Raw genomic sequence first — 13,982 nt, forward strand, 5'->3', positions numbered from 1 at the left:
ACACCTAGCACCCTCACTGATCAGCTGTATGAGTGAGCACTGCAGTCTCCTCACCCCAGCACCACATAGTGGTTGTGCTTGGTATTACAGCTCAGCTCAATCATCTGAATGGGGCTGCGCTGTGAACAAGCCACATGGCATGGCTGCAGCACTCAGGGAGCCGATACGTGTCGGACCCCCCCAGGATCTTCAATTGATCACCGATCCCAAAAATAGATACCCCTTTAACCTCATAAAACCCTGATCCTCCTGACACCAAGACCTTGTACGGAAAGAAAAAGCAGAAAATTATGTGGGAAAACCAGTTTTATTGACAAATGAAGGATAGCCGCATCACTGAGGGGGTTGCTGTCCACGGCCGCGTTCAAAGCCTCCTCTCTGCAAAAGAAGAGAAGAATAGTAAGGTCCTGGTTGTGAAAGGGTTACAGATCCGGCCTACAATCCTTACTAAAGTGCCATAAGGGATGCGGCATCTGTCAGCCATGAGTATAAAGCCTATAGTATGGTGTAGTCTATGGCAGAATCCAGACATCCCATCCCCCTCATACTAATGGACACTACCCAATGGCCTCCATCAGGCTCCTGTAACCCTATGGACACATTTTGGGCTCAATTTATGGCAAATGCCATTTGGACACAGCCTATAGAAATCTATAGTAAAAGTGAACTTACAAACTGGAATTCTGTAGCGGCTCCAGCCCCAGCCTTTTTGTCTGCATCGGCTGCAAAGAAAAAAAAATTCCAATGTGTTATCCAGACCCCAAAGTGGGAATTTACAGAGCTCCGGAGCCTGGATACATCCTAAAAGCTCAGAAACCCTTAGGCCGTGTTCAGACTGTTGTAATGCATCCAAATGTCCTTAACATAGGTCTAGTGTCCCAATCCTACAGCCCAGCAGGTCCCAATGTGGCTGATGGGTCAGACGTATAGACATGAAAAGATTTGCGGATGTGATATGGACACGTCACAACAGTCTGAATACGGACGAAGGGTATGTTCACATAATGGATGTGTGCCAAAAACATGAATCAAAAAGTGCAGATCTACAGGTGATCCCGAGCAAAACTATGACGTGACTGCAGATACAAATGGCTTACAAATCTGTACCGCAGGTCACCGTCAGTGTGCAAAACAGTCGCAGAATGCGGATACAATGTGATCGAACGTCAGGTACAAGGCTGCGCCATGTTTGTGAAGAGGAAGAAATCCACTGCAACCATCACTGGACATGGGTCAGTTTGCTGAGCTCAGAGCCTCAGTAATATCCCGCTGCATACACTGCCCCACTTTGAGAGTTGCACTTTTTGCAGCAGGTGTATGAGACTTGGTAAATCTTCTGACACTATTGTACTCGGGGGCAGAGCAGCAGCAAATGCCCTAAAGGTTTAGGATTTGTGCAATTTTTGGAACCTCTTTTGTAACTGAAGCTTCATTGTGATCTGATCCTGACAAGCAGCTAAATAACCACAAGAGGACGAGGGGGGAAGTCACGGAGCTAATAATCCAACCTACGATAAAGGATCCGGCCACATCAATGGAGAGTCACTGGTGTGTAATGGGCACAACATGGCCGCAGGGTCAGAGTGCACCTGAACACTAGACAGGACGGCTAGAGAATGTGTTCATACTGAAAGGGGTCCGCTGGGGCTCTCTACAAACTCAATACCTAGTCATAAGGTGTGGGTGATGTGATCAGAGACAACCAGGAATTAGGAGAATAAGGGTCCCATATCCCCCCCCCATATAAATGGAGCAGCGGTCGTGTATGAGCTTCACCACCAGTCTATGGGAAGAACAGAAAAAATAATCTATCACTTGTCATGTCCAGTCCAATAAGAATGAATGGACTAGAGGAGCAAATGGACTATGGACGCTACCAAATGGCAGGGTAGGGGGCAGCACAGGACCCCTATTCTTGTGATCATTGGAGGTTCCAGTAAACAGACAATTACTGACCCTGTGGACGGCCCCCTCATAAAGGGAGAGGAGGGTAAGCTCTATCTCCGGCAACACAGGGCAATACACGAACATGCCAAAGGAGCCCCAATATCGTGTTATGGGGGGAGATCAACAATCTGTGCTCTGAACCCCCATATCCTGCACCAGGGCACGTCACATCCACTCCACTAGTATAGTCCCATACCCTATAGCCTGGCAGCAGGATGCCCGGACACCCCATATAACTCACCTTTAGGCCTTGGTCTGCCAGTCTCGGGGCGACTCCTCCTCAGAGTTGCAGGGACGATCTCTGGGGGCAGGTGCAGGAAATCCCGCAGGTACTGGATGCCCTCATTGGTCAGGTACCAGTAGAAGTGGCGCCAGGCAAACTGCTCCTTCACATAGCCGCGAGACTTCAGGGACTGCAGGGAGACAAAGACAAGGGTCAGGAAGAGTAACTGGCACCTCCCGGCTCTAGCACAGTATATATGTATACCGCTGTGCACTTACCTGCATGGCCTTCATGACGTGGAGGTTGGGCACATTCTTGTCTGCGAGCTCAGGATGCTTGGGCATGTGGACGTCTTTCTTGGCCACCATGACAAGGAGCTCTCATAGATGGCGATACGATCCTTCTTGGGCATCAACATCTGAGAAGGGAACTGGAATAAGTTATTGATGTTCTGAGGAAGAGTCTGCAGTGTGAACAGCGCGATGAGGGCTCACATATAAACCACACGGTATACGCCGCACTTACAGTTTGCACACATCACACCGCCTGAATTGAGTTTCCTGCGCAAGTCCTCCCTGACAACTGACCACTTATTAACCCTTTAGTGATTGACAAGACTTATTTTTTTCCAGCAGCCACTAAAGGCCTTAAACCTGTTCCTCCACCTTCATACATCACTGGAGCACAAGGGTGTTATGGGGGAAGGGGGACCAAGAAACAAAAACGGTTGTGTCAATAAAAGGTCCAAGACACAAAGAGAAAGGATACTAAAGGATCGGTCCTCAGTATTAGATCAGCGGAGATGGAGACCCGGATCCCACATCAATGAGGAAACTCAGCTATTAGAAAGTAACCAGCCAAGAGCAGCTGCAGAATACAGAGGCGGGAGCTGTATACTATACTAGTGTATATGGGGGGTTTATAGCACTGATATATATATACATGCAAAGCCCAGACATATAATCACCATATATACCCACTGTACATATATATATAGCCCAGACATATCTATATATACCCACTGTACATATATACAGCCCAGACACATCTGTATATACCCACTGTACATATATACAGCCCAGACACATCCGTATATACCCACTGTACATATATACAGCCCAGACACATCCGTATATACCCACTGTACATATATACAGCCCAGACACATCCATATATACCCACTGTACATACTATATACAGCCCATACACATCTATATGTACATACTGTACATCCCTACCATGTACATAGCACATCCCATCCCCCAGCACATACAGTATATACCCTCCCCTTACATACATAGATTATATACACACCCGGTATAAAACTAGCCAGTGATACCACAAACACATCCCACCCGGTACTCGGGGGCCCCGCAGGCCGCAGCCTTCCCTCTGCCTATTACCGCTACACCTCACACATATATGGCGGCCCCGGTCCCTCCTCACTGCCGGTACACAATGTATTAGTTACAGGTACCGGCAGTCCCCGGATGGCCGCCATCTAGGACGGATTACAAAGCCCCGGTATCCGCTCACCTCTGCAGCTTTTTCGAAGGCCTGAGCAGAAAAGGAAGGAGCATGCGCAGAGCGGGTGGACTTCCCTCAGCGGACAGGACCCAAAAGGAGGTGGCCAAGGCTGTGCCTGCCTAGATTCCTCGGCACGTGATCGTGACCACGTGATATCCGTCCCCCTTAGGAGCTCGCACGCACTGACTGATTACGTAATCAGCGCCGTTTACATGGACCTCAGTGACGCAATGCCTCCTTATTGTGTGTGTATAAGGTGTATATAATGTGTATATAATGTGTGTATATAATGTGTATAGGGTGTATATAATTGTGTAAGGTGTGTATAATGTGTGTATAAGGTGTATAATATGTATAATGTGTGTATAATGTGTATAATATGTATAATGTGTATAATATGTATATGTATAAGGTGTATAATATGTATAATATGTATAAGGTGTATAATATGTATAATATATATATATATATATATATATATATATATATAATATGTATAATGTGTATAATATGTATAAGGTGTATAATATTTATAAGGTGTATAATATGTATAATGTGTATAATATGTATAAGGTATATAATATATAATATGTATAATGTGTATAATATATATATGTATAATGTGTATAATATGTATAAGGTGTATAATATGTATAAGGTGTATAATATGTATAATGTGTATAATATATATAATATGTATAATGTGTATAATATGTATAAGGTGTATAATATGTATAAGGTGTATAATATGTATAATATGTATAATGTGTATAATATATATAATATGTATAATGTGTATAATATGTATAAGGTGTATAATATGTATAATATGTATAAGGTGTATAATATGTATAATATGTATAATGTGTATAATATATACAATATGTATAATATGTATAAGGTGTATAATATGTATAATATGTATAAGGTGTATAATATGTATAATATGTATAAGGTGTATAATATGTATAAGGTGTATAATTTGTATAATATATATAATGTGTATAATATATATAATATGTATAATGTGTATAATATGTATAAGGTGTATAATATGTATAATATGTATAAGGTGTATAATATGTATAATATGTATAATGTGTATAATATATATAATATGTATAATGTGTATAATCTGTATAAGGTGTATAATATGTATAATATGTATAAGGTGTATAATATGTATAATATGTATAATGTGTATAATATATACAATATGTATAATATGTATAAGTTGTATAATATGTATAATATGTATAAGGTGTATAATATGTATAAGGTGTATAATATGTATAAGGTGTATAATTTGTATAATATATATAATGTGTATAATATATATAATATGTATAACGTGTATAATATGTATAAGGTGTATAATATGTATAATATGTATAAGGTGTATAATATGTATATGTATAATGTGTATAATATATATAATATGTATAATGTGTATAATATGTATAAGGTGTATAATATGTATAATATGTATAAGGTGTATAATATGTATAATATGTATAATGTGTATAATATGTATAATATGTATAAGATATATATAATATGTATAATGTGTATATTATGTATAATATGTATAAGGTGTATAATATGTATAATATGTATAATGTGTATAATATATATAATATGTATAATGTGTATAATATGTATAAGGTGTATAATATGTATAAGGTGTATAATATGTATAAGGTGTATAATATGTATAATGTGTATAATATATATAATATGTATAATGTGTATAATATGTATAAGGTGTATAATATGTATAAGGTGTATAATATGTATAATGTGTATAATATATATAATATGTATAATGTGTATAATATGTATAAGGTGTATAATATGTATAATATGTATAAGGTGTATAATATGTATAAGGTGTATAATATGTATAATGTGTATAATATATATAATATGTATAATGTGTATAATATGTATAAGGTGTATAATATGTATAATATGTATAAGGTGTATAATATGTATAATATGTATAAGGTGTATAAGATTTATAAGGTGTATAATATGTATAATGTGTATAATATATATAATATGTATAATGTGTATAATATGTATAATGTGTATAATATATATAATATGTATAATGTGTATAATATGTATAAGGTGTATAATATGTATAATATGTATAAGGTGTATAATATGTATAATATGTATAATGTGTATAATATGTATAAGGTGTATAATATGTATAAGGTGTATAATATGTATAAGGTGTATAATATGTATAATATGTATAAGGTGTATAATATGTATAAGGTGTATAATATGTATAATATGTATAAGGTGTATAATATATATAATGTGTATAATATGTATAAGGTGTATAATATGTATAATATGTATAATGTGTATAATATGTATAAGGTGTATAATATGTATAAGGTGTATAATATGTATAAGGTGTATAATATGTATAATATGTATAAGGTGTATAATATGTATAAGGTGTATAATATGTATAAGGTGTATAATATATATAATGTGTATAATATGTATAAGGTGTATAATATGTATAATATGTATAAGGTGTATAATATGTATAATATGTATAAGGTGTATAATATATATAATGTGTATAATATGTATAAGGTGTATAATATGTATAATGTGTATAATATATATAATATGTATAATGTGTATAATATGTATAATGTGTATAATATATATAATATGTATAATGTGTATAATATGTATAAGGTGTATAATATGTATAATATGTATAAGGTGTATAATATGTATAAGGTGTATAATATGTATAATGTGTATAATATATATAATATGTATAATGTGTATAATATGTATAAGGTGTATAATATGTATAAGGTGTATAATATGTATAATATGTATAAGGTGTATAATATGTATAAGGTGTATAATATGTATAATATGTATAAGGTGTATAATATATATAATGTGTATAATATGTATAAGGTGTATAATATGTATAATATGTATAATATGTATAAGGTGTATAATATGTATAAGGTGTATAATATGTATAATATGTATAAGGTGTATAATATATATAATGTGTATAATATGTATAAGGTGTATAATATGTATAATATGTATAAGGTGTATAATATGTATAAGGTGTATAATATGTATAATATGTATAAGGTGTATAATATATATAATGTGTATAATATGTATAAGGTGTATAATATGTATAATGTGTATAATATATATAATATGTATAATGTGTATAATATGTATAATGTGTATAATATATATAATATGTATAATGTGTATAATATGTATAAGGTGTATAATATGTATAATATGTATAAGGTGTATAATATGTATAAGGTGTATAATATGTATAATGTGTATAATATATATAATATGTATAATGTGTATAATATGTATAAGGTGTATAATATGTATAATATGTATAAGGTGTATAATATGTATAATATGTATAAGGTGTATAATATGTATAATATGTATAAGGTGTATAATATGTATAAGGTGTATAATATGTATAAGGTGTATAATATGTATAATATGTATAAGGTGTATAATATATATAATGTGTATAATATGTATAAGGTGTATAATATGTATAATATGTATAAGGCGTATAATATGTATAAGGTGTATAATATGTATAATATGTATAAGGTGTATAATATATATAATGTGTATAATATGTATAAGGTGTATAATATGTATAATATGTATAAGGTGTATAATATGTATAAGGTGTATAATATGTATAATATGTATAAGGTGTATAATATATATAATGTGTATAATATATATAATATGTATAATGTGTATAATATGTATAAGGTGTATAATTTGTACAATGTGTATAATGTGTATAATGTGTATAACATGTATAAAGTGTATAATATATATAATATATATAATATGAATAATGTGTATAAGGTGTATAATATATATAATATGTATAATGTGTATAATATGTAGAAGGTGTATAATGTGTATAATGTGTATAATATGTATAAGGTGTATAATATGTATAAGGTGTATAATATGTATAATATATACTATGTATAATGTGTATAATATGTATAATGTGTGTATAATATGTATATAATGTGTGTATAATGTGTATAATATGTATAATGTGTGTATAATATGTATAATATATATAATATGTATAATGTGTGTATAATATGTATATAATGTGTATAATATGTATAATGTGTGTATAATATGTATGATGTGTATGTGTGTATAATATGTATAATGTGTGTGTATAAATTACATGTTAGCTTTGTAGAAGGTGTTTGTATAATGTGCGTGTGTGAGGTGTGTGTATTGTGTCTATGTTAGGTGTGTATAATGTGTACATGAGATATAATAGTGGACGGGTTGAGGTGTGTATGAATTGTGTGTGTTTTGTGTGTGTGTAGAGTGTGTATAGTGTGTATGTGAGTGGGATAAAAGGCATTACTTTCCTTAGGAGGTCCATCTTCGGTTTGAAGGTCGGTGTACAAGGTGCGGGTGTAAGAACTATAAGCCCAATTGTGACTTCACGGAACAGAACAACCAGTCACAACACATAGCAACCAATCACAGCGCAGCTTTCATCTTGTATTCTCCTCCTGAAAAATGAAAGCTGCACTGTGATTGGTCGCTATGTGCTGTGATTGGTTGCAGTTTCGCTTTCAGCCTATGGTAATAATTCGGCCCCCGCGGGTGCAGTCACTTGTCCGATTTTTAGCCGTCCAGACCCTGATACAAGTCAGTGGGGCAGATTATTACAATGTAAGAACAGTCTTAGTTACCCATAACAACCAATCACAGCGCAGCTTTCATTATGTATTCTGCTCTTGACATACGAAAACGGAGATTGGTTGCTATGGGCTGTAATTGGTTGCTAGGGGTAATCTGGACAGTTTTAGACTTTTTTGATAAATCTGCCCCAGTCGGGGAAGGTTATTACTTCTGCACCAACCTCGTGAGAGCGGCCTGGGAGTGGCGGTAGATTTTACATCATTTACACCAGTTTCCAGGCTGGCGAAGATACCAGGACGGGCCCGCGGTGCGACAGAGGAGGCGCAGAATTTAGGAGGGGGCCTGTGACTATTTATACATAGGGCGGGCGGTGATCTCCATAAATTCGCCCCAATGTGTCTACTTTCCTAAATACGTCTGCAACCGGGTGATGAAGAACATGAAGGGTCACTTGGTTGAAATTGGACAAAGCTTAAAATCTGACGGGTTGTCTCAAATGTGGAACAAAAAGATTGTCTGAATAAAAAAAAGAAATGTTCATGAAGCGCCCCTTTAAGGAGCCGAAGCGGCAGCCCAGGATTATTCTATCTGACAGCTGGCAGACTGAGAACACCGCACGAAAGTACACCGAAGATGGCGGGATTTGTAGGAATGTTATGGGATTCAGCAGCTGTGCAGGCGACACCTTGTTACACTGGGCCCGACGCCAGATACCTGCGGTGATACCGAGCAAGTGCGACAAACTGCCCGCAACAATCCGACAGGTGGATACTAGCATGTTATCACCCAGATAGAAAACACAGCGAATGTAAAGAAATGTGACGTCATACACTGTATAGTAATCTAACCATAGAGGAAGAGAGTCCACGAGAGTCATGTACTAACGACTGGATTATAATACTGCTAACAGGCGTCAGATAACCCAGAAATACATCATATATAACAAGAACCAGACACCTGTATATCATGTAGTAGTCTATGGCAGAATCCAGACATCCCATCCCTCATACTAATGGACACTACCCAACGGCCTCCATCAGGCTCCTGTAACCCTATGGCCATATTTAGGGCTCAATTTATGGCAAATGCAATTTGGACACAACCTATGGAAATCTATAGTAAAAGTGAACTTACAAACGGGAATTCTGTAGCGGCTCCAGCGCCGGCTTCGGCCTTCTTGTCTGCACCAGCTGCAGAGGAAAAAAAAAAAAAAAAGTTTCAATGTGTTATCCAGACCCCGAAGTGAGAATTAACCATCATTTTATCCATCGTCCTTCGAGCGGACACTTACGTGGGGCAGCGCTGCGTCTGTATGTGTCTCTGTCTGTCTCACCACGAGACAAGCGTGCGGGACGTTCACCCTCCAGACCTGAAGGAAACCAAAAACAAATCTACGTCAGGATGGAAGAGTCAGCGCCAAATAGTTCTGGTTATGGAAAGTCAGACGACTAAATCACCAAACTAGTGGACAGGAATCTGCTCCCAGCGCACCGGCCAGGACTGGAGGCCATCCAATGCCCTTGTCCAGAGTGACCCTGGCGCCCAAGGGGTTATAAGTCACATGACCGGGAGCAGAGATCGGTCAGCTGTATGTCACAGGTAATACACACAGGACACGGCAGAGCGCCGGAGCCTGGATACATTCTAAAAGCACAGAAGCTCCAAAGCTCTTAGGCCGTGTTCAGACTGACATAGGTCTAGTGTCCCAATCCTACAGCCCCGCAGGTCCCAATGTGGCTGATGGGTCAGATGTATAGACGTGAAAAGATTTGCGGATGTGATATGGACACGCCACAACAGTCTGAAGATGGACTAAGGGTATGTTCACATAACGGATGTGTGCCAAAAACATGAATCAAAAAGTGCAGATCTACAGGTGATCCCGAGCAAAATAACGACGTGACTGCAGATTCTACTATTTATTACAGTCACACGCTCAGTATATGCTATTTATTACAGTCACACACTCAGTATATACTATTTTTAACAGTAATGCTCAGTATATACTATTTGTTACAGTCACACACTCAGTATAAAATATTTATCACAGTCACATTCAGTATATACTATTTTTTACAGTAATGCTCAGTATATACTATTTATTACAGTCACATGCTCAGTATATACTATTTATTACAGTCACACGCTCAGTATATACTATTTATTACAGTAACTCTCAGTATATACTATTTATTACCCTCAAACTCAGTATATACTATTTATTACAGTCTCACGCTCAGTATATACTATTTATTACAGTAACGCTCAGTATATACTATTTATTACAGTCACACGCTTAGTTTATGCTATATATTACAGTCAAATGCTCAGTATATACTATTTATTACAGTAACCCTCAGTATATACTATTTATTACAGTCACACGCTCAGTATATACTATTTATTACAGTCTCACGCTCAGTATATACAATTTATTACAGTCTCTTGCTCAGAATGTCCTATTTATTACCCTCACACTCAGTATATACTATTTATTACAGTCTCACGCTCAGTATATACTATTTATTACAGTAACGCTCAGTATATACTATTTATTACAGTCACACGCTTAGTTTATGCTATATATTACAGTCACATGCTCAGTATATACTATTTATTACAGTAACCCTCAGTATATACTATTTATTACAGTAACGCTCAGTACATTCTATTTATTACAATCACACGCTCCGTACATACTATTTATTAGTCACACGCTCAGTATATACTATTTTTTACAGTGACACGTTCAGTATATACTATTTATTACAATCACATGCTCAGTATATACTATTTATTACAGTCACACGCTCAATATATACTATGTATTATAGTCTCACGCTCAGTATATACTATTTATTATAGTAATGCTCAGTATATACTATTTATTACAGTCACACACTTAGTATATACTATTTATTACAGTCACACGCTCAGTGTATACTATTTGTTACAGTCACACACTCAGTATATACTATTTTTAACAGTAACGCTCAGTATATACTATTTATTATAGTCTCATGCTCAGTATATACCATTTATTATAGTAACGCTCAGTATATACTATTTATTACAATCACACACTCAGTATATACTATTTATTACAGTAACGCTCAGTATATACTATTTATTAGTCACATGCTCAGTATATACTATTTATTACAGTCTCACACTCAGTATATACTATTTATTACAGTAACGCTCAGTATATACTATTTATTACAGTCACATGCTCAGTTTATACTATTTATTACAGTCACACGCTCAGTATATACTATTTATTGCAGTCACACACTCAGTATATACTATTTATTACAGTAACGCTCAATATATACTAATTATTACAGTAACGCTCAGTATATACTATTATTACAGTAAAGCTCAGTATATACTATATATTACAGTCACACGCTCAGTATGTACTATTTATTACAGTAACGCTCGGTATATACTATTTATTACAGTCACGATCAGTATATATTATTTAATACAGTAACGCTCAGTATATACTATTTATTACGGTTACGTTCAGTATATACTATTTATTACAGTAACGCTCAGTATATACTATTTATAACAGTCACAAGCTCAGTATATACTATTTATTACAGTCACACGCTCAGTATATACTATTTATTACAGTCACACACTCAGTATATACTATTTATTAGAGTCTCACGCTCAGTATATACTATTACAGTCTCACGCACAGTATATACTATTTATTACACTCACACATTTAGTATATACTATTTATTACAGTCTCACGCTAAGTATATACTATTTATTACAGTAACGCTCAGTATATACTACTTATTATAGAAACGCTCAGTATATACTAATTATTACAGTAAAGCTCAGTATATACAATTTATTACAGTCACACGCTCAGTATATACTATTTATTACAGTAATGCTCAGTATATACAATTTATTACAGTCACACGCTCAGTATATACTATTTATTACAGTAACGCTCAGTATATACTATTTATTACAGTAAGGCTCAATGTATACTATTTATTACAGTCACATGCTCAGTATATACTATTTATTACAGTCACGCTCAGTATATACTATTTATTACAGTCACGCTCAGTATATTCTGTTTATTACAGTCACGCTCAGTATATATTATTTATTACAGTAACGCTCAGTATGGACTATTTATTACAATCACACGCTCAGTATATACTATTTGTTACAATCTCATGCTCTGTATATACTATTTATTAGTCACGTTTAGTATATACTGTGTATTACAGTCTCACGCTCAGTATATACTATTTATTACAGTAACGCTCAGTATATACTATTTATTACAGTCTAAAGCTCAGTATATACTATTTATTACAGTAAAGCTCAGTATATACAATTTATTACAGTCAAACGCTCAGTATATACTATTTATTACAGTAACGCTCAGTATATACTATTTATTACAGTAAGGCTCAATGTATACTATTTATGACAGTCACATGCTCAGTATATACTATTTATTACAGTCACGCTCAGTATATACTATTTATTACAGTCACGCTCAGTATATACTGTTTATTACAGTCACGCTCAGTATTTATTATTTATTACAGTAACGCTCAGTATGGACTATTTATTACAATCATATGCTCAGAATATACTATTTGTTACAATCTCATGCTCAGTATATACTATTTATTAGTCACGTTCAGTATATACTGTGTATTACAGTCACGCTCAGTATGTACTATTTATTACAATAACGCTCAGTATATACTATTTATTACAGTAACGCTCAGTATATACTATTTATTACAATCACACGCTCAGTATATATTATTTATTACAGTCACGTTCAGAATATACTATTTATTACAGTCACGCTCAGTATATACTATTTATTACAGTCTCTCGCTCAGTATATACTATTTATTACCCTCACACTCAGTATATACTATTTATTACAGTCTCACGCTCAGTATATACTATTTATTACAGTAACGCTCAGTATATACTATTTATTACAGTCACGCTCAGTATATACTATTCATTAAAGTCACACACTAAGTATATACTGTTTATTACACTCACACTCATTATATACTATTTATTACAGTCACACGCTCAGTATATACTATTTATTACAGTCTCACGCTCAGTATATACTATTTATTACAGTCACACGCTCAGTATATACTATTTATTACAGTCACACACTCAGTATATACTATTTATTACAGTCTCACGCTCAGTATATACTATTTATTACAGTTTAACGCACAGTATATACTATTTATCACACTCACACATTTAGTATATACTATTTATTACAGTCTCACGCTAAGTATATACTATTTATTACAGTCTCACGCTCAGTATATACTATTTATTACAGTAACGCTCAGTATATACTACTTATTATAGAAACGCTCGGTATATACCAATTATTACAGTAACGCTCAGTATATACTATTTATTACAGTCACACGCTCAGTTTATACTATTTATTACAGTCACATGCTCAGTATATACTATTTATTGCAGTAACGCTCAGTATATACTATTT

General features: G+C 34.4%; 1 long non-coding RNA gene and 1 pseudogene across 1 annotated transcript; one reads left to right on the plus strand and one right to left on the minus strand.

Moving 5' to 3' along the window:
* Nucleotides 1-288: 288 nt before the first annotated feature.
* On the minus strand, nucleotides 289-9,814 carry LOC142199971 (uncharacterized). Its single transcript, XR_012715427.1, has 3 exons — nucleotides 9,729-9,814; nucleotides 9,572-9,627; nucleotides 289-378 (listed from the first exon to the last, which is right to left on the minus strand). It is a non-coding gene; the product is annotated as an uncharacterized LOC142199971 (long non-coding RNA).
* A 354-nt stretch (nucleotides 9,815-10,168) lies between these two features.
* LOC142201198 (protein tyrosine phosphatase type IVA 1 pseudogene) overlaps nucleotides 10,169-13,982 on the plus strand; it is a 66,813-nt pseudogene continuing 62,999 nt past the window's right edge.

The sequence above is a fragment of the Leptodactylus fuscus genome, chromosome 4 (assembly GCF_031893055.1).
Source record: "Leptodactylus fuscus isolate aLepFus1 chromosome 4, aLepFus1.hap2, whole genome shotgun sequence".
NCBI lineage: Eukaryota > Metazoa > Chordata > Amphibia > Anura > Leptodactylidae > Leptodactylus > Leptodactylus fuscus.